Source organism: Scyliorhinus torazame, chromosome 8 (assembly GCF_047496885.1).
Source record: "Scyliorhinus torazame isolate Kashiwa2021f chromosome 8, sScyTor2.1, whole genome shotgun sequence".
Taxonomy (NCBI): Eukaryota; Metazoa; Chordata; class Chondrichthyes; order Carcharhiniformes; family Scyliorhinidae; genus Scyliorhinus; species Scyliorhinus torazame.
This window is the reverse complement of record NC_092714.1, coordinates 243,586,698-243,613,251: the sequence shown is the minus strand read 5'-3', so window position 1 is coordinate 243,613,251 and position 26,554 is coordinate 243,586,698. Positions and strand designations below refer to the sequence as shown.

General features: G+C 43.9%; 1 protein-coding gene across 4 annotated transcripts in view; it reads right to left on the bottom strand.

Annotated features, from left to right (window-relative positions):
* LOC140428495 (disks large-associated protein 1-like) overlaps positions 1-18,844 on the bottom strand; it is a 720,347-nt gene extending 701,503 nt beyond the window's left edge. For all 4 annotated transcript variants that reach the window (XM_072515041.1, XM_072515040.1, XM_072515039.1 and 1 more), the window contains exon 1: positions 18,621-18,844. The gene's annotated coding sequence lies outside the window, so the exon portion shown is untranslated. The remainder of the gene's footprint in view (positions 1-18,620) is intronic.
* Positions 18,845-26,554: the final 7,710 nt, after the last annotated feature.

Here is a 26,554-nt window from a genome sequence, read left to right as displayed (position 1 = left end):
GCGGCCGGGACGTTCAGAGGGAGATGTCATCGTCGCTCGAGCCGACCCATAGCCGCTTGGAGGAGTCCCAGAGGCTACGGGCGCAGGAGTTGTCGGCGGCAATGAGTGGTACCGAGGCCAACACTGCTAGGATGCCGACCGCAGTGGAAAACCTGCTGCACGACGTCGGCACCATGAGTGAACGTGTCCAAGGCATCGCGCAGTCGGTGACAGCCATGGCTGAGGGTCTCGGCAGAATGTGTGCCTCACTGGGGATGTTACCTAGTCCCAGGCTGATCTTAACGAGGTTCTGCGGGACATGTCCTACTTTCAGATGGGCATGGCCGAGGGGATGCGAAGCTTGTCCCAGTCGCAGGTGGGCATTGCCAAGGTGCTGAAGAGCATAGTCCAATCACTGAGGAGCATCGCCGAGGGCGTCAAAACCATGGTGCAGACCTGGAGGAACCTCCAGGGCTGGCAGAGCCAGACAATGCAGGGGCAGCCAGGGCTCGAACCAGCTGCTCTCCATCCCAAGGTGAACCCCAGGCCCAATGTGTACCGACCGGGAGGAGGGGATGCTGAGTGCCAACGAACCCGTCCCATGGAGTGGCAACAGTGGACACCAGCTCCCCTGAGTTCCACCCCTCTGATGAGGCCGTGTCTCGAGGTCAGCACACGGGACAGGACGGCAGAGCTGTCCATGTGCCATGGACAAGTGAGCCAGGGCCCTCCGGCCCCAGAGCCCCCAGCCAGGACACCCGCCAGGGACACCGAAGGCAATGGGCCGAGGTAAGCAGCTGGCTGCCTCCACCTCAGATGTGCATCCTGGGTAACCATTGAGATGTAGTGGTAGAGCTAGGAGGGCCAGGCATATTGAGGATCTCTGCGCGCACCGGGGGATGGAGGGTGGAGGGGAGTGTGGTAGGTAGGGGGGTTGGTGGTTGGGGGATGGGGGTGCAGCACCACCGGGAGTGGGGTGTTTCACAGCACATTAAACTCCTTTTCGCACAACCATTACGATGCCTCTGTCAGTTTCTTCCGCAATGCCATCTCTCCAGGCATCCCCCTCTCCCCATGGCATTCATCCACCCTCCGGCCGTGGACATGTCCCCAGAGGTGTGTCCCGTCCCCTGAGTGTTTGGTTGTTGGCTGTTGCGTGTGTGGTGTTGCCTCCCGCAGTGTTCAAGCACAGTGTCCAGGCATCAAGGTGTGATTCTGATGCTAGGCAATGTTTCCCACATGCCAGATGGTCTGCCCACTGACGGAAATCCAGATGGCATCTGTGAAGTGCTCACTTAACCACGATTGCCAATTCCTATTAGCAATAGCCTTCAGCCACTCCACCAGAGGTCTCAGCAGTCGGTGGGGGGAACGGGTGATCATTGGGACAGACGGGCAGGGGCAAGAGTTGTCCCCAGAACGGGTAAATACGATCCAGGGTTGGCATGGTGGTGCCGCGAGCGGTTGCCCCCTCGGGTTATCCTCCCCAAGGCCTCCCCCACCCCACCTCCCCATGGTGGCGCACCCCTGTGGAGGGTCCCCTACCCCCAGTCGCGGCTCGCGTGCCAAGCACTGGGGTTGAAAACCCAGTGCCCCCTGTCTCTTTGCCTGTGAACAAAGATGGCTACTCACCTCCTCGGCTCCCCACAGACAGGTTCATGTTTTTCAAAAGGAGCACTAATCAGCACCATGTGAGCACTTGCTGGGGAGGCTGCTGAATGACGGGAGGCCGTTGGATATGGGGTCGTTCTCATTAATTGAATGGAAATGGGGCTTAAGCGGTGATAATTGGTTTCTCGCCACGCAATGGCAAGATTCTGATTTAGCCTACGGGAGTGCGGAATGAGGATGGAAATTCGCGCCCGAGGGGTGTGAAATATTAGATTAAATTAACATGAAGAGAAAACTTGAAATGGTTTAACACCTTTGCAAACTGATGGGCCTGAAGCTTGAATCAAATGTGTCTTAGGCTGCTAAGGAAAGCAAGAGAAGAAACAGTGGAGGCCTCAGTCCATCATTTTCCAATCCGCTTGGCTGCAGGTATGTTGTCAAAAGACTATTGAAAGCTAACTTTGTACTATTGTGTTAGAAGGAAGCAAGGGATAGACTAAATAATTACAGATCAGTCCAAAGTAATCAAAGGCAGCATAGATTTGTTCAGAAAAGCTCATGCTTGACTAATGTGACTGAATTTTTTGAAGAGGTAACATGGAGGGTCAATGAGGCTCGTGCATTTGATGCACCCTATATGGATTTTGGCAAGGCCTCTGATAAGGTCCTACATGGCAGACTGATTATAGAAGTAAAAGCCCATCGGATTCTAGAGTAAGTGGCAAATTGAGCTTCATCCAAGATTCACTGAGGGAGAAAGCAAAGGCTAATGATCGATGGCCGTTTTTGTGACTGAGAAGCTCTTTCCAATGGGATTCCGCAGGACCCGTTCCTAGATCCATGCTCTTTGTGGCACATATCAATGATGTGGACTTGAACGTCGGGGATACAATTCAGGAGCTTGCAGATGTTACAAAAAGTCGTCATGTGGTTGGTGATGAAGAAAGTTGTAAAGTGTAGGAAGGTATCGGTGAATTCGTCAAGTGGGTGGAACAGTGGCAAATGGAGTTTTATCCCCCAAACTGGGAGGTAATGCATTTGGGTAAATCTAACAAAACAAGGGAACACAAAACAAATGGTAGGATACAGAGAAATATAAAGGGACAGAGGGACATTAGAATGCATGTCCACTGATCCCTGAAGGTGGATAAACACATTGATAAAGATGGTCAAGATATAGGACACAGGCCTTTAATAGCCGAGGCATAAAACATAACAGCAAGGAAATTATGCTGGAACTGTATCTGGGATACTGTGTGCAGTTCTGCTCACCACGCTATTAGAATGATGACATTGCACTAGAGGACGGAGAGCAGATTTATGAGGATGTTACCTGGACTGAGCAATTTTAGTTTTGAGGAAAGATTCGATAGGCTGGGCCATTTGCTTTCGATCAGAGGAGGTTGAGGGAAGACATAATTAAAATCTCTAAAATAATGAGAGGTCTGGAGAGTGCTTATTTAAAGGGTCCATGCCTAAGGGAAGAAATAGAGGTCTAGAGGGGATCTGAGGACATATCTTTTCACCAGGAGGATGTTGAAGATCTGGAACTCATTGTTTGGAAAATGTGGCAGACAGATATCCTATTAACATTTAAGAAGTGCTGTGTAACCATTCTGTGATTCTGTGGATATGCATGTAAAATACTCACATGTAAGCCAGATAAAGCAGATCCTTTCCTGAAGAACGTTAGTTCATGAAAGGCTATGGAGCAAGAGCTGAAAAGTGAAGCTCGGCTGACTCACACATGATGAGTCATATAGTCGCCTTCCATGTTGTTAATGTTTAAGCTTCCATGATTTGGAATTTGCTCAATCTTCTCTTCTGGTACAGTTATTCCCAAATGACCCAACTCAGACATTTCAACCAATGTGAGAATTTAGGCTAATTCAGACGTGTCATTTAGATAAACCTGGTTCAAAAAAAATTGCAGAAAATTTGCACAAAGCGAACATGTCATTATCATTTTAAATGTTCTGCTCAAACTAGTGGGAAAAACGTTACTTGGGGCTGAGCCTTTTTTATGCTCTACTTCTGGCAGGTTTGAAGGCAGAAGGACTTATAAAACCCAGTGGGTGACCTTGCCACTACCCGACTCATTCTCCCCCCCCCCCCCCCCCCCTCCCCCAACCAGGAACACTTGAAGAAGATAACATGGAGCTAGAGGCTCCCCAAGCACGGGTCTCTGCAAACAGAGGAATATGTTCAAGCCTTGTGCCTTTTTTTTTATTTACCCAGGAATTTGGTGAACCTCTTGTTCCCTGTTACTTTCTCCTTGGCAACACCTCAGCCAATCAAAGTTGACTTGCCCACTGATCCTTTTTTCCGTCTTAGAAATTGCTGTGATTGTTTGAAGTTTGACATTTTTGTGTTCGTCCTGATGAGTGCAAGGCGAAAAGCTTCAGCAACATGTCTCTCTTTTCAACAATATCCCAATTCTTCCCAATATGCTTGTGACACATTGCTCTCAGGTATTCCATGGTAGTTTTGTGAATATTAAACTGAAAGAATAACATATTTTTCCTGTTCAATTTGATTATGGATTTCAACAGCTTCTTCCAAAAAATTCAAGTAATTTATTTGATGCAATTGGCGCGGCACGATTCCCACCCCCGCCGAATATCCGGTGCCGGAGAATTCGGCAACCGGCGAGGGCGTGATTCAAGCCAGCCCCCGGCAATTCTCCGACCCGGCGGGGGGTCGGAGAATCCCGCCCCTGGTTATTAATGGGCCAACACCAAAAGGTAATAAGGAAGGGGGTAGGTTATCATAAATAGCCAACTGGTTCACTAACGTTCTTCAGGAAAGGATCTGCTTTATCTGGCTTACATGTGAGTCCATTCCCATACTACATTATTGACTGAATATCCTCCAGGAAACTAGGGCTGGGCAACAAATACCGTCTTGCCAAAGGTTGTTCATGTTCCAAGAAAGCCAGACTTAAATCCCATCATTGGGATGCCTGGGATCGAATGAGTACTCAACTTAGGTAAAAAAGCATGTCAGATTGTGAAGTAACTGAGCTTTGCTGAGGTAGATGTGTTGACCACAGCACCCCTGTGAGGAAAGGAAAACCTGCCGATGCTGCTGCTGACTGTCCAGTCATGTCTGTTGGATAGTGTAAATATCTGTATTAGGTAAGGGGAGGGCTGGGCTCAGCCGTGATAGTCCACATGTTTGAAGAGATGACATGATGGCACTCACTGCCTGGACAAGCGCTATTACATTTTTGTTGCTGAATGTGATGAGTCTAACTAGTCACTCTCAAACTGCTGCCATGAACTCTTCTTTCCTCAACTGAGATAGTACACTTCCCATTTTCCTTCCTTCCGCAAAGGCACCTTACAACCCCCTCCCAACGATGAATGCAGTATTCTGCATACTCATTGATCATCATATTTCGGTAAAATGTTTTTAAACTTACATTCGTATAGCACCTTTCAGCACCTCAATATAATAATTAGGGCTCAGCTACTCTCAGAATACTGATACCTAAAACATATTGCAGTACATTCCAAAGATTCCAAAAGACTATGGTTGTGCTGTAAATGTAATGCCACGTTGAGTATCATATTATCTTCACCCGCAGCCTGGGGTAAAGGTCTCCCCTGCAAGGGTACAGGATTCTCACGAAAAAGGAATTGCCAGTAAAACTGCACCCTGGAACTGTTCACAGGAGCATTTGGGAAATATTTCTTCCTATTTACAGGTCAATCCCCTCCCCTAACCACTTAACCATAGATTATGGTAACCCCATAAGTTCCAATGCATCCAGGTCAAGTAAATATCCAAGATATGTGTCTTCAAAAAAACCCAAAGTTTCAAAACAGCCAAACAAATCAGGATGCGTGATTCGCCTTTGAGGGATTTATAAAATGGAAGAAAAGCATTCATTTAATGTCATGAGAGCATTCCTTAATTACAAGTATTATACATAATGGCAACAAATTATTAAGGAAGCTGAATAATAAGGAAGCAAACTGCACAAGGTAAAATATTAATGGTTGCGAAAAGTAAAATGACATGAACTAAATTATCAAGTATCCATGACAATGAAGCACAAGGTAAAGAAACGGATAATATACTGGAAAATCCACTTCACCAACTGAACTCCCATTTAGTAAGCCCCCGTAAATCTGGAAGCAAACCACAGGAGAATGATCATGCCTCATCGCCAATGAACAGAATTCATTCCACCACGGGCCACAAATCGTACCCACCCTAATCAACATAGAATTTAAGTCGCCATAGTCCCAGATGACCATAGGCTTCTTTCCCTTTGAGGGGGTGAGCTGATACAGGTGATTTAACATGAGGATCGCCACACCTCAGGTGAGGGCAAGGCTGAGAAGGCGGGGCATGAATAATCTCAGCTGGTACGGAAATTGAACCCCCGCTTTTGGCATGGTTCTCCATCACGAACCGGCTGTCCAGCCAACTGAGCTAAATTGTGGAACCATTCACAGTGGGAGTCAGGAATTATTCCCTCAATGCATAGATCAATGCACCATCTCTTCCCCCACACCACTGACCATCCTTCAGTCAGATTATAGCAAAGCTGTCATCACCTCTGCTAGTCACAATCTCCCCCACACACCCCTCCCCGCCCCACTGTGCAGAATAGGTTTACAACCCTCATTCCCCATTTTAGCTTAAACCAGAAACACAAGCTCCTTCTACCCTGTCATGTGGCAGTCACTCCGCAACTTCCTGAACTAAAAATCCATCCTCTGTAACGTTCCACCCGCCCAAAGATGTGAGTCTAACTCACCCATAAAAAATAGCAATCTTTGAAGTGACTGGCATTAATCTTCATGGATACAGGCCTTAAGGAGACTGTGGGTGGTGCTGTTTATGTGTGGAGGAAAGACCCTCTCCCTGTTTCAGATGTGGAGAACACACAGAGAGTTTGCCAGTCTACCATTTGTGATACCAGCTGAGGAGTATTCAATCTTCTCGCGTCTCCATGGAATTGGTCCAGAAATATGCTGAGAAATTACTTGGGATAACCTAAATGTATTTGAATATTCATTGCGAGGAGAGGTCAAAGAAAAGTCTATTATGTTACCTCGGTTTTCTGCTTAAAGATTACACCAGTCAATTGTGAAATGACTTTCTGCCATAGAAAATGAATGTGGTGTGGATGTGGCTGTAATAAAATTCTTACTCAGTCAATAGGAATGATTTCATTTGATTAAAGATACATGGGGAGACTGGGAAAGTCCAGGTTTGGAACTCAGTAATTAAACCGGTTAATTTGCTGTGAGAATATAATCAGAAGCCTTATCTGGTACAAATATTGTGAAAAATACTATCGGAGCAGAAAGGTTGCAAACAGGCAAGAATGGAGGGAGAAAGCAAAGCACTGTTGTACACATGCACATGATCTCACCAAATGTAATTTAAAAAACAGAAAAAAGGACAAGAGTCAATGTTCCAAAAAAAATGGATTGACTGCATATGAATCCACAAAGCATCTCAAACAAAGTTAGAAGCATTAATACCAGTGGCGAAGATGACATAGTACCTATAATGGCTTCGATTTGGACTGGACTGGGAAGAATATTCTTGATTATAACATCTGTAACAGGAAAGATGAGCGAGGAAGAGAAAATAATTGTGTGGCATTATTACTTAAGGATTCTATCACAGTGCTACAGTATTAGGATATCCTAGCATATCCATGAATCACAGAAAGTTGGTATGCAGGTACATCATGTGATTAAAAAGACAAATGGCATTTATTGCAAAAGGAATGGAGTATAAAAGTAGAGAGGTGTTGTTGCAATTATACAGGGTGTTGGTGAGACCACTTCTGGAGTATTGTGTCCTGTTTTGGTCTCCATGTTTGAGGAAGGATGGGTGGTATTGGAGGCAGTTAAGAGGAGATTCACCAGATTGACTCTAGGGATGAAAGAGTTAATAATCTTTATTAGTGTCACAAGTAGGCTTACATTAACACTGCAATGAACTTACTGTGAAAATCCCCCAGTCGCCACACCATGGCGGCTGTTATGGGCCAGGGTTTAGAGAACCCCAAAGTGTATCATGGAGTTCACCTGACCGACAACGTTTAATAGATTGTGGTATGGGGAGCACACGGCCCACTCTACAGGTGTGGTACAGCAGAAATGGAAAAGTATTTTTTAAAGCAAAACAATGTTTATTCTATGAACTCAAGTTAACCTTTTTAAAACATACAGTGAACATCTTAGCAACCATTAATTCAAATACAACCCCCAAAGAATACAACACTAACTAATGCTTAATAACCTCCCAAACAACATTCAGAAGACAAAAGAAACACCTTTTAACAGAAGCACATTAGGTTTACATTCACTACTGAGAACATTTATAATTCTAAATTCACCAAATGATCAAGAGATAGTCTTTTGATGGCAGAGAGAACAGCAGTACACCTGCTTGGTTTGGCTTCAACTCCAACACTGAAAACAAAACTAAAACACACCCTGCAGCAAACAGCCTAAAATGAAAGTAAAAAGCTGACAGACAGCCCAGCTCCACCCACACTCTGACATCACTGCAGTAATAAACACCCATTTCTTAAAGGTACTCTCACTACAGATATTTATATACACACCCATTTATAAACACCCATTTCTTATAGGTACTCACACATGACAGCGGCTGTTCGGATACAGTGAGCGAGAATTCAGAATGCCCAATTCACTGAATAAGCACATCTTTCGGGTCTTGTTGACATAGGAGGAGGGATTAAACAGGTAGGGCTTATACTTGCTGGAGTTTTGAAGGATGAGAAGGGATCTGACCGAGGTATATAAGACACTAAAACAGATTGATAAAGTAAACGTAGACCAAATGTTCTCCCGTGTAGGGCAATCTAGAACGTAAGGTCACAGATATAGGTTGAGAGGTGGTAGATTTAGAGCCGAGATGAGGAGGAACTACTTCTCGCAGAGGGTGGTGAAATTGTGCAACTATCTGCCCCATAGTGCAGTTGATTCTGAATCATTAAATGGTTTCAAGAAGGAGATAGATATATTTCTGATCTTTAAAAAAATGGTTAAAGATATATGGGGAACAGGGATGGAGATGAATTTGAGACCAGAAAGATCAGCCATGATCTGATTGAATGGCGGAGCAGGCTCGTAGGGCTGAATTGCCCCCTTCTGCTCCTGATCCCTTTGTTCCTATGTTCCCGAGGGATTGTTTACAGACCAAATCCATTAGGATACAATTAAGGATTAGGATCGGAAAATGATACAATTCTTGTTGCTACCACAGGCCAAGAAATAGTGGAAATAAATTAAAGGTGAACATTTGCGGATAGCTCAGAGAGATACACAAATCAACAAGAAAATAGCACTGCCAAGTTTTAATGACGCCCAGCTAGGCTGGAATAAAAGTAATGCTTGTAGTTGAAGTGCGAACACATTTTAGAAAGATCCAACTTTCTCGATTTGTACATTTCTTGTCCAGCAGAGAGAACCATTCCTTTATTTAGCTCAGGGAAATTATGGAAATAATGTGAAAATTGGAGAATACTTGCAAAATAGTAACCACAACATAGATAGGTTCAAAGTTCAGCGGGATGAAAGACAACCTGACTGAACTAAACTGGGCGGAAAGGTTCATAAACAGGTCAATAGATCAGCAGCTGAAAACCTTCAAATAAATGCTCAGGGAGTAGATCTAAATCCCCTGAGCCAAAAAAAATGGGTGCATCTATGCATAAAGTTCTGAGGAGAACTAGATTAAAGTTAAACTGAAATTTAAAAGGGGGCATTAAGAAGATGGAGCAACAATACTATAGATTACCACGAAGTGTATAGCAAATATTGTGAAAGGGTGAAAAGTGAGATTAGAAGGGCTGAAAGGAATATAAATAAAGACTCGCAGATAATATAAAATTAAACAGTAGACGCTTTTATAAACATATTGAAAGTAAAATAATACTTTAGATCAGGAGGGAAGGAGGATGTCAAATTGTGGAAGAAGCATGCGCGATGGTAATAGTAAATAAATGTTTTGCATTTGTTTTTACAACTAGTTCAGCAGGGGCTTGGGAACCTGAATTGTAGCTCCAGTATACAGGAGGTTGAGAGTAGTGAGGTCATGAATAAGGTTTCAAAGTTGCAGGAGTGTACCGGCAGGCAGGAAGGTGGTTTAAAGTGTGTCTTCTTCAATGGCAGGAGTATCCGGAATAAGGTGGGTGAACTTGCGGCATGGGTTGGTTCCTGGGACTTCGATGTTGTGGCCATTTCGGAGATATGGATAGAGCAGGGACAGGAATGGTTGTTGCAGGTGCCAGGGTTTAGATATTTCAGTAAGCTCAGGGAAGGTGGTAAAAGAGGGGGAGGGGTGGCACTGTTAGTCATGGACAGTATTACGGTGGCAGAAAGGACGTTTGATGAGGACTCGTCTACTGAGGTAGTATGGGCTGAGGTTAGAAACAGGAAAGGAGAGGTCACCCTGTTAGGAGTTTTCTATAGGCCTCCGAAAAGTTCCAGAGATGTAGAGGAAAGGATTGCAAAGATGATTCTGGATATGAGCGAAAGCAACAGAGTAGTTGTTATGGGGGACTTTAACTTTCCAAATATTGACTGGAAACGCTATAGTTAGAGTACTTTAGATGGGTCTGTTTTTGTCCAATGTGTGCAGGAGGGTTTCCTGACAGTATGTAGATAGGCCAACGAGAGGCGAGGCCATATTGGATTTGGTACTGGGTAATGAACCAGGACAGGTGTTGGATTTGGAGGTAGGTGATCACTTTGGTGATAGTGACCACAATTCGATTACGTTTACATTAATGATGGAAAGGGATAGGTATATACCGCAGGGCAAGAGCTATATCTGGGGGAAAAGCAATTATGGTGCGATGAGGCAAGACTTAGGATGCATCGGATGGAGAGGAAAACTGCAGGGGATGGGCACAATGGAAATGTGGAGCTTGTTCAAGGAACAGCTACTGCCTGTCCTTGATAAGTATGTACCTGTCAGGCAGGGAGGAAGTGGTCGAGCAAGGGAACCGTGGTTTACTAAAGCAGTCGAAACACTTGTCAAGAGGAAGAAGGAGGCTTATGTAAAGCTGAGACATGAAGGTTAAGTTAGGGCGCTCAATAGTTGCACGTTAGCTCGGAAGGACCTAAAGAGAGAGCTAAGAAGAGCCAGGAGGGGACATGAGTAGTCTTTGGCAGGTAGGATCAGGGATAACCCTAAAGCTTTTGATATAAGCGTAGGGCCAGTCAAGGACAGTAGTGGGAAGTTGTGCATGAAGACCGAGGAGAAAGGAGAGGTGCTAAATGAATATTTTTTGTCAGTATTCGCACAGGAAAAAGACAATGTTGTCGAGGAGAATACTGAGATTCAGGCTACTAGACTAGAAGGGCTTGAGGTTCATAAGGAGGAGGTGTTAGCAATTCTGGAAAGTGTGAAAATAGATAAGTCCCCTGGGCCGGATGGGATTTATCCTAGGATTCTCTGGGAAGCTAGGGAGGAGATTGCTGAGCCTTTGGCTTTGATCTTTAAGTCATCTTTGTCTACAGGAATAGTGCCAGAAGACTGGAGGATGGCAAATGTTGTCCTCTTGTTCAAGAAAGGGAGTAGAGACAACCCCAGTAACTAGACCAGTGAGCCTTACTTATGTTGTGGGCAAAATCATGGAAAGGTTTATAAGAGATAGGATGTATAATCATCTGGAAAGGAATAATTTGATTAGAGATAGTCAACACGGTGTTGTGAAGGGTAGGTCGTGCCTCACAAACCTTGTTGAGTACTTTGAGAAGGTGACCAAACAGGTAGATGAGGGTAAAGCAGTTGATGTGGTGTATATGGATTTCAGTAAAGCATTTGATAAGGTTCCCCATGGTAGGCTACTGCAGAAAATACGGAGGCATGGGATCCAGGGTGATTTAGCAGTTTGGATCAGAAGTTGGCTATCTGGAAGAAGACAAAGGATGGTGGTTGATGGGTAATGTTCAGACTGGAGTCCAGTTACTAGTGGTGTACCACAAGGATCTGTTTTGGGGCCACTGCTGTTTGTCATTTTTATAAATGACCTGGAGGAGGGCATAGAAGGATGGGTGAGTAAATTTGCAAATGACACTAAAGTCGGTGGAGTTGTGGACAGTGCGGAAGGATGTTACAAGTTACAGAGGGACATAGATAAGCTGCAGCACTGGGTTGAGAGATGGCAAATGGAGTTTAATGCAGAAAAGTGTGAGGTGATTCATTTTGGAAGGAATAACAGGAAGACAGAGTACTCGGCTAATGGTAAGATTCTTGGCAGTGTGGATGAGCAGAGAGATCTCGGTGTCCATGTACTTAGATCCCTGAAAGTTGTCACCCAGGTTGAGAGGGTTGTTAAGAAGGTGTACGGTGTGTTAGCTTTTATTGGTAGAGAGATTGAGTTTCGGAGCCATGAGGTCATGTTGCAGCTATACAAAACTCTGGTGCGGCCGCATTTGGAGTATTGCGTGCAATCCATTATAGTGGAAGCATTGGAAAGGGTGCAGAGGAGATTTACCAGAATATTGCCTGGTATGGAGGGAAGATCTTATGAGGAAAGGCTGAGGGACTTCAGGCTGTTTTCATTAGAGAGAAGAAGGTTAAGAGGTGACTTAATTGAGGCATACAAGATGATCAGAGGATTGGATAGGGTGGACAGTGAAAGCCTTTTTCCTCGGATGGTGATGTCTAGCACGAGGGGACATAGCTTTAAATTGAGGGGAGATAGATATAGGACAGATGGCAGAGGTAGGTTCTTTACTCAGAGAGTAGTAAGGGCGTGGAATGCCCTGTCTTCAACAGTAGTGGACTCGCCAACACTAAGGGCATTCAAATGGTTAAAGTGTCGCACAACAGGATTATTAGATACTCAGGCTTGCACTATAAGAAGGAATGTTGGTTGGTGGATAAGAAACAGAGTTGGGATAAATAATTCAGTTGTCAAAGGGTTGATAAGGAATGCTGGGTGAAATTCTCCCATCTGGGACTACGTTCTATGGTGGTGGCGGGAATGGTGAGTGTTTCCCTCTCCAGAGACCGGTGGGAAACCAGGCCATATTTTCAGGCCCTGATCGCATTAGTTATGCACCCAGGGGTTTAGTTCTGTATTCTGCAGCAGGGCAGACATGATGGCACAAGTCCTTCCATCACATCTGGGTGCCAGATACAAAATTCACCCAACATCACTGATTCACCATTGAAGGAAGAATGTGGATCTCCTGAGAAAGAAGATGGATCTCCAGGAGCACGCCAAGCCTGGAAGATGGACGTCCTCACTGACATTGAAGCTGGAAGATCCACCTGTGGATGCTGACCCCACCCACTGCTGTGGTGTTCTGGGGTCCGGGGTTTTTGGAGCCGTCCATACCGATCTCCAGAGGTAGTCCAGGCATTGTTCAGGTGAGTACCGACTTCCCATGCCACGTTGTTCCAGACATGTTCTGGACCAGCGTGTTTCTCCGCTGGCGTCACAGAGAATTGGATATGAGTGGAGGATTCCAGACGGGCCTTCATTTGCATCCCATTAAATCAGTTGTAAATCAGTTTTACGCTGGCCTGCAGTGGGTTTCCCAATCTGCCGAGCACCATCATGGCGAGCACCAGCGATAGATGCCACGGGAAATTTATGTCAACAAAAAACAATTTTTTGGACTCCTGCTGAATTCTGCTCCACCCCCTCACCCCCACCCCCGCCAATCCACATTGATCCCACTAGTGGGGCCATGGAAGAATTCCCATAATCTCTAAAGTTGTTGATAACAAAACAAAACTAAGTGGTTTGACAAAGGGTAAGAGGGACTGTTCTGGTGAGTTCAAAGATTTGGCACCATGTCCCTCTGTTCAGCAGTACTCAAGAGTATTGAAGATTTTACACCTGAATACATAGCTGGATCTTTTCCATGGAGATACAAAAAAGTACAATACTTCAAGCGTTAAGGTATAACAGTAGGTATTAAAAGTGACACTGATTGCACTGTGCTCAAAGGTAAACATTAGCAGAGCCCTTTTATTCTTTGTTTCAAATGGGAGAAGTAAAAGAGGCCAATTTGAAATGTCTACTCGTGTGATAATGGATTCTACTGTCGCTTTTGCAGATGAGTGTTCAGCAAGTAAAGTAAAAGATTGCTTTACAGTCTAGAATGATGTTGCCTTATGTTTGATGTGAGTTCAAGTCTTGATTTGAATAACCAATTGCAAATACTGCATTTGAAGTCACTGTTGGAGGGATGGATGGAGGCATTGGCTTTGTGCCACGTTCACTGGTCCTGTAAAGCATTTGACTGTGTTCTCCTCAAATGTCAAAATTGCGTGATGACAGAAACTTCACCATTTGGGTTTGTCCAAGGTTGTTTTGAGACCCATGTATTGAGACCCAGCTGGCAAGGCCCGAGGTTGGCTTTCTATCGAAGTGTTGGACATCCCGTGGCGCTGTTTCCCATGCTCAGCTGGCTGGAGAGTACTGGCTTTGGAATGCGGGAATCCTCTATGTGAACCACATGGCCCACCTAGTTGGATGCCAGGTGTAGAACACTTTGCAAGAATGCTGGTGTTGGGTATTTTGTCCTGCGACCTGATGTTGCAAATAAATATCAGACAGTGAAAGTGGAATGCTTCACTGTTTTATTTGATGCCAGTAGGTTTTCCATGTCTCACACTCATAATGAAGTGATGTACAAGCCACTGCCTGGTAGAAATTGATCTTTACTCTGAGATAAATTCTGTGCTCTTTTCAAAGTCTGCGAGTGAGCGTGCCAATCGCTGAACTTGCTTTTATCAAGCAATTTCGTCCAGGTTGATTTTGTCCTCCAGCATAGTGTTATTGGAGAGGACACTCGCCAAGACAGCAAAACATCTGTACTGAGCGGAGGGGGGGTGTTGTAAATAGTGACTGTGTGGTCTAAAGAATATGTTGACAGGTGGTTTGATACAAGCTCAGACTTATTGTCAGGTTAAAGTGTTCTGAGGCTAGAGCAAAGCAATCAACAAGCAGCTGAATATGCTGCAGAGGAGGTGCTATGAAAACAGTTGTCCACAAACAAGAGTTCACTCAGTAACTGTTCAGTAATCTTTCTGCATACCTTGAGTCTTTGCAAGTTAAAGGGGTTGCCATCCACCTGGAATTGAATGTGCAGTCCTGAGCCAAGATATTGGAGTGGGTCCTAGTGCATGCTGAGAGAGGTGTATAGCAAATTGAAACGGAGTCAATGCACAGCCTTGCTTGGTGCTGTTGATGGCAGGAAAGGCATCAGACGATGTATCACTTTTCATCACACTGGACACCATGCCATCGTGAAATACACGAATGTGCCCACATACAACGGGGGATCCTTTCCACTTTAACTCTTGTCAGGGTATTTAAATTTTCCAGTGGTTTTAACTGATAACGTGAAGCTTGCCCTGGAGAAATTTGGTTAGTTTCACTTAGCCCTAATTATCAGAACAAATTACGGAGAGCTATGCTTCTCTACTCTGGCATTAAAACAAAAGTTTGAACCCAAAGGAATGTGTATTCCAGCCTGTGATATACATAACAATAATGTAGAACTATTCACTCTTCTCTTTTAATCTCTGAATTTTTAGACTTTTATTGCGTTTGGCAATTTAAATAAACATAATTTTCATTGAAAAAAAGACAACAAATCTGAGTTTAACTGAACCATTCATAGCCAGCATGGATTTTTTAAAAATAGGTGACCCAATTGTTTCACTTCTAGATGCCAACTGCTTGAACACTGGAAGCCAAGATAAATTGTGTTAATACGATTGTCCTTCCTCATTCGCTAAAGCGAATGTAACCATCAAACAGAAACCAGTGTGAGTTAGAATAGATCTAAGTAATCAGAGTAAGAGCTCAGTTCCAAATTTGATTCATTTTATCTCTGAATTAAATACTTAGTACCCATGTAAATAGTCATTGTCAAATTACCTCCGAGATTATTTACTGCACTAACATAATGCAGTCCCTTTCCTTCTTTGAGTGGCTGGCAATATTTAACCATTATTATCTGTCAGAAAACAGCCACACTTCCAGTGTACTGGGGAGTCTCTGTCAGCCAGCGTCATGGTAATTTAATTTGGTCCAAGCCAAACTTTCCTTTGTGTGCAGGGCAAATATGTGCACTTTATATTTGGTACTGACTGCTTTTTTTTCGGTACACATTTATTGAATTTTGTTTCTGCGTTCAATTTCAATGTTTCTTTCTCCAACTCTTCCATTTTGCAATACAATTTTTAAAAATGCAGTTAAACATCCCAAACCAAAAAAAAAACATGATAATCAAAATAACGTACTGTTAGTAATTCGGCATTTACCCTGTTTTATTTTGAAGTCTAAGTGCTGGGGTCACTGAAGGAGAAAGACAAGAGAGGAGATTACGAGAGCAATACTGTGGTAATACAAACAGCATGTTATTCAGATGGAAATCCTGTGATGGGATTGGTTGCATGATTATGTTTAAAGATACAAGCACAATGCTCTGTGTTTGGTTTACACCAGGGCATTCTAGCTGGAACCCACTAAAACGGTGTCCATCGCAACACATATTCCCATGGTTGGTGTTAACTACTCAAACAATTAAAACGAGGCGATGTTCTGTCCAATAAACAAACCAGAATTATCAATTCAAGCGGTGGCAGAGCGATGCGTCCATTCGTTCAAACATTAGACAAGAATCGCATTTTTAGTTTTGACACCAACTTTTTTTGGTAACTGATCTCACATACAATTGAATTGATTCTTGCGGGGATTTGACAGCAAATTTCCCGTATATAATCAGGGTAGACATTTGTCCAGGAGCTTTGCGTCAGGGAAAGTCAAGAGAATATTCACTGATGGCAGCAATTGTTTTCCAACTGCACATTGAAATTCAGGTGATGATGGTTCGAGTGGTGTGCAGTGAGGAGGCTGCAGTGACAGCGGGAACATAGCGTCAAGCTGCAAATTCTGCCACTGCTCTCAGCTTCCTGGTGTCAACACGTCCCTTTGAAAATTGGGCGGGGGGGGGGGACTTGGAATGTTTTTGTTGTTGTTGATGTTTGGATTCAAGGTGGGGCAGGATGTTTGTCCCGTCATTTGGGGTGCTGTTTAAAGACATGGAGTAAGTCAATATCCTAGCGATAGCTGAGAGTCTCGGAAAGCCCTGAATCGCAGTCGGCTACATCTAAGGCTCCCTTTCACACATAGGAAGGATCGTGTTACGGGCGCCCCGATAAGACTTCCGTTTCCAACGATATGTTTAGCTAGTGATAGAGCTGAGAATTGTACAATCGCTTTACACCACGCCATCAATTCAAACGCCAACAAAACTGTCCTCCTGCGAGATCAGACGATACTCCTATCGATTCCCTCTTCCCCACCTACTTTGTAAGACAACAAAACGATGTCACTGTAGGCTAGCAACGACGCTGAATTTATTCTACTGACAAATTATCATCAAAGGCTCATTAACTCAGCTTTTCGACACCATTGTAAAGTCGTGCACAGAAAATATGCGGTAAATGTTAAACGTGGGGCGCTGTGTGGTCATCAGAGTGAGAAGGGAATGGTCACATTGGGCTACGGGAGACCGCGGCGCGACTGGGGATAATATTCCAGTTGTTCAGAATAGGAACACATCGTTGTCACATCCTTTTATACGCCCCCCAACCCCCAACCCCCAACAATCTTTTTAGTCCTCATTTAAAGACATGGCTGCATTCTTTTATGAGACTTATCAATGTTTGCTTTATCCCAGCCTTAAAGTTACAAAGCCAATGCGCAGAGTGGACAGGCCAAACCCTTAATCCGCCTCATTGCTTGTTCCAAAAACCAATTCAAATTGAAGCCAAACAAGAGAGACACACAAGATCCAAGCTGACAAGAAAAGGCACCTCATCTTGGGCTTCTGATGCTTGATTATTCTGGAGGCTATAGTTGACAACACATCAATATCGGGTATTCCTTGTCATGGCTCTCACATTGATTTCCCCGACAGTCTTGCAAGATTAGAATGGGCATCAACTTTTAAATGTTATGGCAACTCCTGAAAAAAGTGCTTGCCTCTGAACAAATAAATTGGACATTGATAAGCCCAGATAATGCTTCATGTCGGCATTAAAGTTAAAGACCTGAATTTAAAAATACATGATGTGGAACTAACATCAGCTCAAATATCAGCTTGGGAAAAAAATTCGCTGTGGCAAAATGTAATCCCCCTCCCCACTTGTAATGAGCTGCCAATCTCTTTCAAAGCACATTTGCCGTTTAATATTAGTCTTTGCAAAAGGTCATTTTTATTCCTTTCTAATCTCGACGTGAATGTAGAGATTAAAATCAACCCAATAACCCAAAAGATGTCGAGGCACAGACGGATGTTTAAAACCTTTCGCTGAATAAACTGATGCAAATCTGTGATTGGTTGTCAATTGCAATGGAAAACGCGGAACAGGAGCCCATACCCAGAGGCGCAGGTACAACATGTTTGTCAGGAGACCCTTTGAGGAAGCACTTCTTAGCATGAGGGTGATAGTTGCAATCTAATGCACTACTTTAGGTTTTGTTGGGGGTGGGGGGGAGACAAATCAAGCATTGCAAATAGCAAGAGACAGTTCTGAACTGCTGCAATTAAAATCAAAACAACTCCGCACTATATCATTTATTCGCCTATCGTAGATAAACACCCGGCCGCCAGTATTCATTTTTTGCGTCATTACTCTGCTTCCAACTCGAAGAATACCACATCTCACGAAGTGCCTCATTCACAATTCCTGCTCACCCGCAAAGCTGCCCTTAAAACCAGACCAATAAAAATTAGCACGGCTAAATGCAGAACTGTCAACAAATGCCCACTCAGATTTGCTTTAAGGCTTTGTTCCGAAGCTGAATATCTGGGTTTCGGAAACATCATTTTATTCACATGGAGAAATACTGGACAACTGTGCGTGGCATTTGGCTCGATAAAGTTGGAATTGGCTATGGTTTTTTTTGTTGCAAAGAACAAGAACAGTCGGCGAACCTCAGCTCAGTCTCAGAATAGAGTTGTAATGAAAAATAAGCCACTCACCACGTCTGAGGAGATGAATCACTGACGAGGCCCAGTTTCCTGCTCATTTAATCCTTGATATCTGGTTGACCAAAAAAAAAAGCGGTGTTTTCCGATTCTGAATATTTAGAATTATTTTATTCAAGTGACTGTTAGCTCCGTGGTGCTCGGCATTATGAAGCACATTTCTTGCAAGCACCACAGCCTGCTGGAGGCTGAGAGTGATGCTGCGGCAATGAGGACCTCTTGAGAGCACAGTAATACATGCAGGAGTGAGAGAAGCAATGCAGGCTGCTGTTAACACCAGGCATGGATTTTTCCCTCACAGGGATTTACATTAACCCCCCCTCACACACACACAAACACACAACAGCCTCCCCCCCGCCCCTTCAATCGCTTTGCACGCTCCTGGTACAGCATCTATAGAGAAACCTTTTGAAAGTTACTGATACATGTCGGATTTGCTCATTTTCTTCCCTGTTGGAATGGATATATGGACAAAAAAAAATCCAAGGCAGAGTAAACAGCTTGTTTTTTAATGCAGTAAATGCTTCAGTGGTAGTGTCAGTGACAAGCCCAATTTCCGCACTCCCCAGTAATCCATATGAAGCATTATCTTTTTGATGTTACTGGTGCGTGCTGCCTTTTTAAAAGGACAGTTGATGTGGTACATAAATTTGAATGGCAAGTAGTAATTAAGGATTGATGAGTCAGTCACTTTTTTTTTGCCAGACAGGAATGAATCAACGAGAATCATCACTTTCAGGATTCTTTAAAAAAAAAGGTTAGGACGACATGTACAAAACAATTTAAATAAATCAATGGACGAACGCAGAAATGCTTCTAGCTCGAGGCTACAAGCCTGACCCCACACGGTTCGAAAGGGCTGCAGAACATCAAAAGGGATCGAGGTAAACTGTGCATCACTGTCAGGCGATGGCGCCAAAAAGCATGCAGATATCTGTCATAGAACTTAGAAAAACATAGAAAAATACAGCACAGAACAGGCCCTTCGGCCCACGATGTTGTGCTGAACCTTTGTCCGAGATTAATCCTAGATTATCATAGAATTTACAGTGCAGAAGGAGGCCACCCGGCCCAACGGGTCTGCACCAGCTCTTGGAAAGAGCACCCTACCCAAGGTCAACACCTCCACCCTATCCCCACAACCCAGCAACCCCACCCAACACTAAGGGCAATTTTGGACACTAAGGGCAATTTATCACAGCCAATCCACCTAACCTGCACATCTTTGGACTGTGGGAGGAAACCGGAGCACCCGGAGGAAACCCACGCACACACGGGGAGGACGTGCAGACTCCGCACATACAGTGACCCAAGCCGGAATTGAACCTGGGACCCTGGAGCTGTGAAGCAATTGTGCTATCCACAATGCTACCGTGCTGCCCTCAAGAACAAATTAATCTACACTATATCATTCTACCGTAATCCATGTACCTATCCAATAGCTGCTTGAAGGTCCCTAATGTTTCCGACTCAACTACTGCCACAGGCAGTGCATTCCATGCCCTCACTACTCTCTGGGTAAAGAACCTACCTCTGACATCCCCCCCTATATCTTCCACCATTCACCTTAAATTTATGTCCCCTTGTAATGGTTTGTTCCACCCAGGGAAAAAGTCTCTGACTGTCTACTCTATCTATTCCCCTGATCATCTTATAAACCTCTATCAAGTCGCCCCTCATCCTTCTCCGTTCTAATGAGAAGAGGCCTAGCACCCTCAACCTTTCCTCATAAGACCTACTCTCCATTCCAGGCAACATCCTGGTAAATCTCCTTTGCACCTTTTCCAAAGCTTCCACATCCTTCCTAAAATGAGGCGACCAGAACTGTACACAGTACTCCGAATGTGGCCTTACCAAAGTTTTGTACAGCTGCATTATCACCTCACGGCTCTTAAATTCAATCGCTCTGTTAATGAATGCTAGCACACCATAGGCCTCCTTCACAGCTCTATCCACTTGAGTGGCAACTTTCAAAGATGTATGAACATAGACCCCAAGATCTCTCTGCTCCTCCACATTGCCAAGAACTCTACCACTAACCCTGTATTCCGCATTCATATTTGTCCTGCCAAAATGGACAACCTCACACTTTTCAGGGTTACACTCCATCTGCCACTTCTCAGCCCAGCTCTGCATCCTATCTATGTCTCTTTGCAGCCGACAACAGCCCTCCTCACTATCCACAACTCCACCAATCTTCGTATCATCTGCAAATTTACTGACCCACCCTTCAACTCCCTCATCCAAGTCATTAATGAAAATCACTAACAGCAGGGGACCCAGAACTGATCCCTGCGGTACGCCACTGGTAACTGGGCTCCAGGCTGAATATTTGCCATCCGCCATCACTCTCTGACTTCTATCGGTTAGCCAGTTCGTTATCCAACTGGCCAAACTTCCCACTATCCCATGCCTCTTTACTTTCTGCATAAGCCTACCATGGGGAACCCTATCAAATGCCTTACTAAAATCCATGTACACTACATTCACTGCTTTACCTTCATCCACATGCTTGGTCACCTCCTCAAAGAATTCAGTAAGACTTGTAAGGCAAGACCTACCCCTCACAAATCCGGGCTGACGATCCCTAATCAAGCAGTGTCTTTCCAGATGCTCAGAAATCCTATCCTTCAGTACCCTTTCCATTACTTTGCCTACCACCGAAGTAAGACTAACTGTCCTGTAATTCCCAGGGTTATTCCTAGTCCCTTTTTTGAACAGGGGCACGACATTTGCCACTCTCCAATCCCCTGGTACCACCCCTGTTGACAGTGAGGACGAAAAGATCATTGCCAACGGCTCTGCAATTTCATCTCTTGCTTTCCATAGAATCCTTGGATATATCCCGTCAGGCCCGGGGGACGTGTCTTTCCTCAAGTTTTTCAAAATGCCCAACACATCTTCCTTCCTAACAAGTATTTCCTTGAGCTTACCAGTCTCTTTCACACTGTCCTCTCCAACAATATGGCCCCTCTCATTTGTAAATACAGAAGAAAAGTACTCGTTCAAGACCTCTCCTATCTCTTCAGACTCTATACACAATCTCCCGCCACTGTCCTTGATCGGACCTACCCTCGCTCTAGTCATTCTCATATTTCTCACATATGTGTAAAAGGCCTTGGGGTTTTCCTTGATCCTACCCGCCAAAGATTGTTCATGCCCTCTCTTAGCTCTCCTAATCCCTTTCTTCAGTTCCGTCCTGGCTATCTTGTATCCCTCCAGCGCCCTGTCTGAACCTTGTGTCCTCAGCCTTACATAAGTCTCCTTTTTCCTCTTAACAAGACATTCAACCTCTCTTGTCAACCATGGTTCCCTCACTCGACCATCTCTTCCCTACCTGACAGGGACATGCATATCAAGGACATGTAGTACCTGTTCCTTGAACAAGTTCCACATTTCACTTGTGTCCTTCCCTGACAGCCTATGTTCCCAACTTATGCACTTCAACTCTTGTCTGACAACATGGTATTTACCCTTGCCCCAATTGTAAACCTTGCCCTGTTGCACGTACCTATCCCTCTCCATTACTAAAGTGAAAGTCACAGAATTGTGGTCACCATCTCCAAAATGCTCCCCCACTAACAAATCTATCACTTACCTTGGCTCATTACCAAGTACCAAATCTAATATGGCCTCCCCTCTGGTCGGTCAATCTACATACTGTGTTAGAAAAGCTTCCTGGACACACTGCACAAACACCACCCCATCCAAACTATTTGATCTAAAGAGTTTCCACTCCATGTTTGGGAAGTTGAAGTCACCCATGACTACTACCCTGTGACTTCTGCACCTTTCCAAAATCTGTTTCCCAATCTGTTCCTCCACATCTCTGCTACTGTCAATACAACACTGTAAAGAAGCCAACCTCCAGAATGAATAGCCAAAGAGATGTTCAGAAAAGCTGGACAAGTGCACATATACTTTTGCAAAGGATTTCTATCCACAGGTTGTGCATCCACTTTGTCACTTAAACATACCTGTGACAATTAAAATGGCCCTTCAGAGAAAGATATTTCAGCCAAATTACCAAGATAAAATCTGAAATTAATATGAATGCACCAACCATATTTTGGTCTTCCCTGTTATATAAATCACCGTGTGTGTGTGCTAATTTTATCCAAGTATTACCCAGCGCAGTTTGAATATTTATGTAATATTAGTTGCTTGTACATAATTGATTTCAATAATAATCAATGAAATGCTTGTTTTTAATTAATTCTAACTAGTCAAGTGTGCTATGTTTACCCATCATACAGAGTGATATGTTTCAGCTGAATGCATTTTTGACCAAAAGCAATGGTGAGGTTTGTTTCTGCATCAAATTTAAAAGTATATTTTATACTGGGATGATTCTCGGTTGAACTTTTAAAATGCAGAAGGCACTCCTAAGGAAAGAGGAATCTAACAGCATGTACTGATTTCACTTAATTGATTATTCGTAGCATTCAAATAAGATAGCTTTTTCATCCACCCAAGTCTTTCCTTGGTGCAGTTGTGCCTTTACCAAATCATGTTGCTATGCTGAATGCATTGAAAAAGTACATTAAGGGCAATTAAAAAATACATATTTGAAGTGATTGCCTGAATCCTTTGAGACAAGGCAAATAACGATTTAATGCTGGAGGGCTTTGCTTTGTGACTTGAATGGACAAAAGGACTCCAATACTATTACAAAGCACCATCTATGGTTTTTGATGGTCCAGTTGAGGTTAGGAATTCTTTATTGATACCAATGCTTAGCGTCGGTCATTCAGCAGCCATCGAACAGCCCTGATAGGAGGCGGCATGGCGGTGACATGGTGGCATAGTGGTTAGCACTGCTGCATCACAGTTTGCACTTTCTCCCTGTGTCTGCGTGGGATTCCTTTGGGTGCTCCGGTTTCCTCTCACAGTCTAGAGATCGGCAGGTTAGGTGGATTGGCCATACTGAATCGCCGCTTAGTGTCCAAAAGGTTAGGTTGGGTTACTGGGTTTACTGGGATAGGATGGTGGCGTGGGCTTAAGTAGGGTACTCTTTCCAAGGGCCGGTGCAGACTCGATGGGCCTCCTCCTGCATTGTAAATTCTATGATTCTATGATCCCTGGGATGAATGTAAGCAGCACGCCAGTTTCCTATTCCCAATCCAAAATACAGGCCATTCAATTGATACTGTGCACAATTTTGAAATTAACCACATCTTATTTTCTGATGGAAATTACAAGTTCCTGTAAAGGTTTGCTTCTTCTGTCTGATGAATGTGGCAATTACAGGAACATGAAAAAACCTCATGACTTGGTGTCTCTCAACTTGTCTGACAATATATCATGTAAAATTCTCATGTTCATCATGTGAGTTATAATTTTGCCAGAACGGGTCACCTGCATGTGTGATTTTCATTCCATTGATCCTCTCCACCAAATGACTATCAATGTAGTAAAGACAACAAATCACCTGTTTTGTGAGATATTGGAAAAGACTGCTGTCGCCCTGCTAACATGATGAAATCACCTCTTGGCAACATGATGGTAATTGTTTTTTGCATGGGAGTTCCTCCCACACAAATCAAGTTACACTTCTTGATATTGTCGCCTGCTGTCCTTAAATTCTCCTTCCTAGTTCAACTCCACAGAGCATCGCTAGATTTCCTGACTCCTGCCAAGCAGCAAACTAATTGCCGGGTCTGATTAATGGTGGCAAGTCAACAATTTTACTTAGATGTGCTCCGATTGCCAAAATCATCAGGTGAATGGTGAAAGCATTGCATCCACCACCTGTCTGTACACGCTCTCCGAACAATTTTCTCTCCCCACACTGGGAAGATGAGAGTGTTACCTGTACCAAGGAGGCTGCAGGCGTTAGTGTAACGTCCCTCTCAAGTTGACTTAAACAAATGTAGGTCCGCTGAATGTGATTTAGAACATCTAGATATGCCGCAGCTTTAGAAGAGGAATTACTAACTATGCCAGGAAAGGCATTATCCTCACGTGTGAATACATTTTAATTAACATATAATATGTGACCCTTCTACCAGACAAAGTGTTGCCATGTGTATGGAAAAAAATTCCATTCATGGTCAAGCCATTTCCAAGAGTTTAAAAGTTACGTTTGAAACACCTGGTAAAAATGTCAACTTTCTGCCTTTCGAAATCCGAGAACCTCTTGTGCATGCCCTTTTCCTCTCTTTGCCCCACCATTCGTGGCCATACCTTCAGCTACCTTGGCTATGCATTCCGGAAACCCCTGTCTAGCTCATGGGCTGCTTCTCCCTCTTCTTTTTCAGTCCCACCTTAAAATCCCACCTCTTTCACCAAGTATTTGGCAACTCCTCCGAATGTCACCTCCTTTGGTCGATCCATCTTTTTCACCTTGCTTTTGTGAAGCGCCATGGGGTGATTAACTCAAATACCTGCAGTTAAGTTAGGCATGCTGATTTGCTCAAGTACAAACATGTAACAAACATTATCAATCAGGACCCGGGCTCCACGTAATTCCTACCAAAAGCTCTCAATTCTCTTTCCAAAAAGATCAGACTGGAGCCAGCAACATCCACAAAACATTCCAATTCAATCATTCAGGCAATTCTTTTGCCAATGGAGGGTCATCATCATGACTCCTCTGCACCACCTCCACGCACCCTCCCTGTGGGGAGGCCGGTCACCTCATGAAACTGGCCTCTTTGTAGCAGCCCAGTCGGGCATTGAAACTTGAGTCTCCATGGCCCAAAGAGGGGGCCCAAGAACATAGAAGAAAGTCCCCATTGCCTTATAGGCATGGATGAACTTCCATCGCATCCCAAGAACATAAAATTAATATTCCCCCCTAAACTGTTAGGAAATGAGATGCTAAAAGATGATCTGTACCTGCAACTAGGCAAAACAGCCAGATTCATCTCCAAAATCAAACTCACAAGGATGCATAAAGCCTAATTTTGTAACAAGAGCTGCCAGTGTGGAATCTCACCTACATACCATGTTCAACATGCCTGAGAATTCAAACAGTCAGTCCTTCAGTCTGGACAATATCATAATGCTAACTAGATACCATCTTACAAAAGTATCCATAAAAATGACATCCGAGGCAACAGTCAAGTGCATACTAAATTGATGGAAAAAACAATTGCGTTATATAATTTAATAATTGAAATGGGAAAATGTCGGAGTTTCTTTAAAATATATAAATGCCCAAAGTTGCTTCAGAGTTGGGAAACAATCCGAAGCAGAAGAAAGAGAGTTCAGGAGGGTGACTCAAAAAACAATAGACTGGAGCTGGAGAATTTGAGTATGAAGGCAAAGGAAGCTAGATAGGTCGGAAGGGGCTAATGTATAGGGATTTGAAAACAAGGATACAGATTGCAAAAGTATGAGGAGGATGGTTAACTAATGGTGCTCAAAGAAGATCAAGATATTATGGGGGAGGGGGACCCAGCTGGATTGTGCTGAAGCTCTGGTTGAGCAGTCTGCAATATCTCGCCTATATTTTCCCATTTAGACCATTAAATGAAATAGTCAGCTCTAACTATGACCTAAATGAGACATGTTAATCTGGATATTAACATGAGCTGCCCGTTTATTAATCAGTAAGGGAATCAAGGGTTTGGAGATGAGGTAGGAAAGTGGAGTTGAAGATTGTCATATCAGATCAGTCACAATTTCATTAAATGGCAGAACAGACTCTTTGGGCTGAATGGCCTACTTCTGCTCCCATGTCTGATAGTCTTATGGGAGGTTACATAGGTGGGAAGGGGATTTACAGACTGGAATCTGTAAGGCTGACTTTCCTTGCATACTGTGGAGTTTTAACTATATCTGAAGTTAACCTGATCAATAAGTTTGTTTTCAGTTAGGTGGGAAAGATTCTGGAACATGCTGCAAGAATATGCTAGAGGAGCATCGGTAGAGATAATTCACAGTCTTGGAGGTGGTGTGACTCCAGGTACGGGGTCCAATCT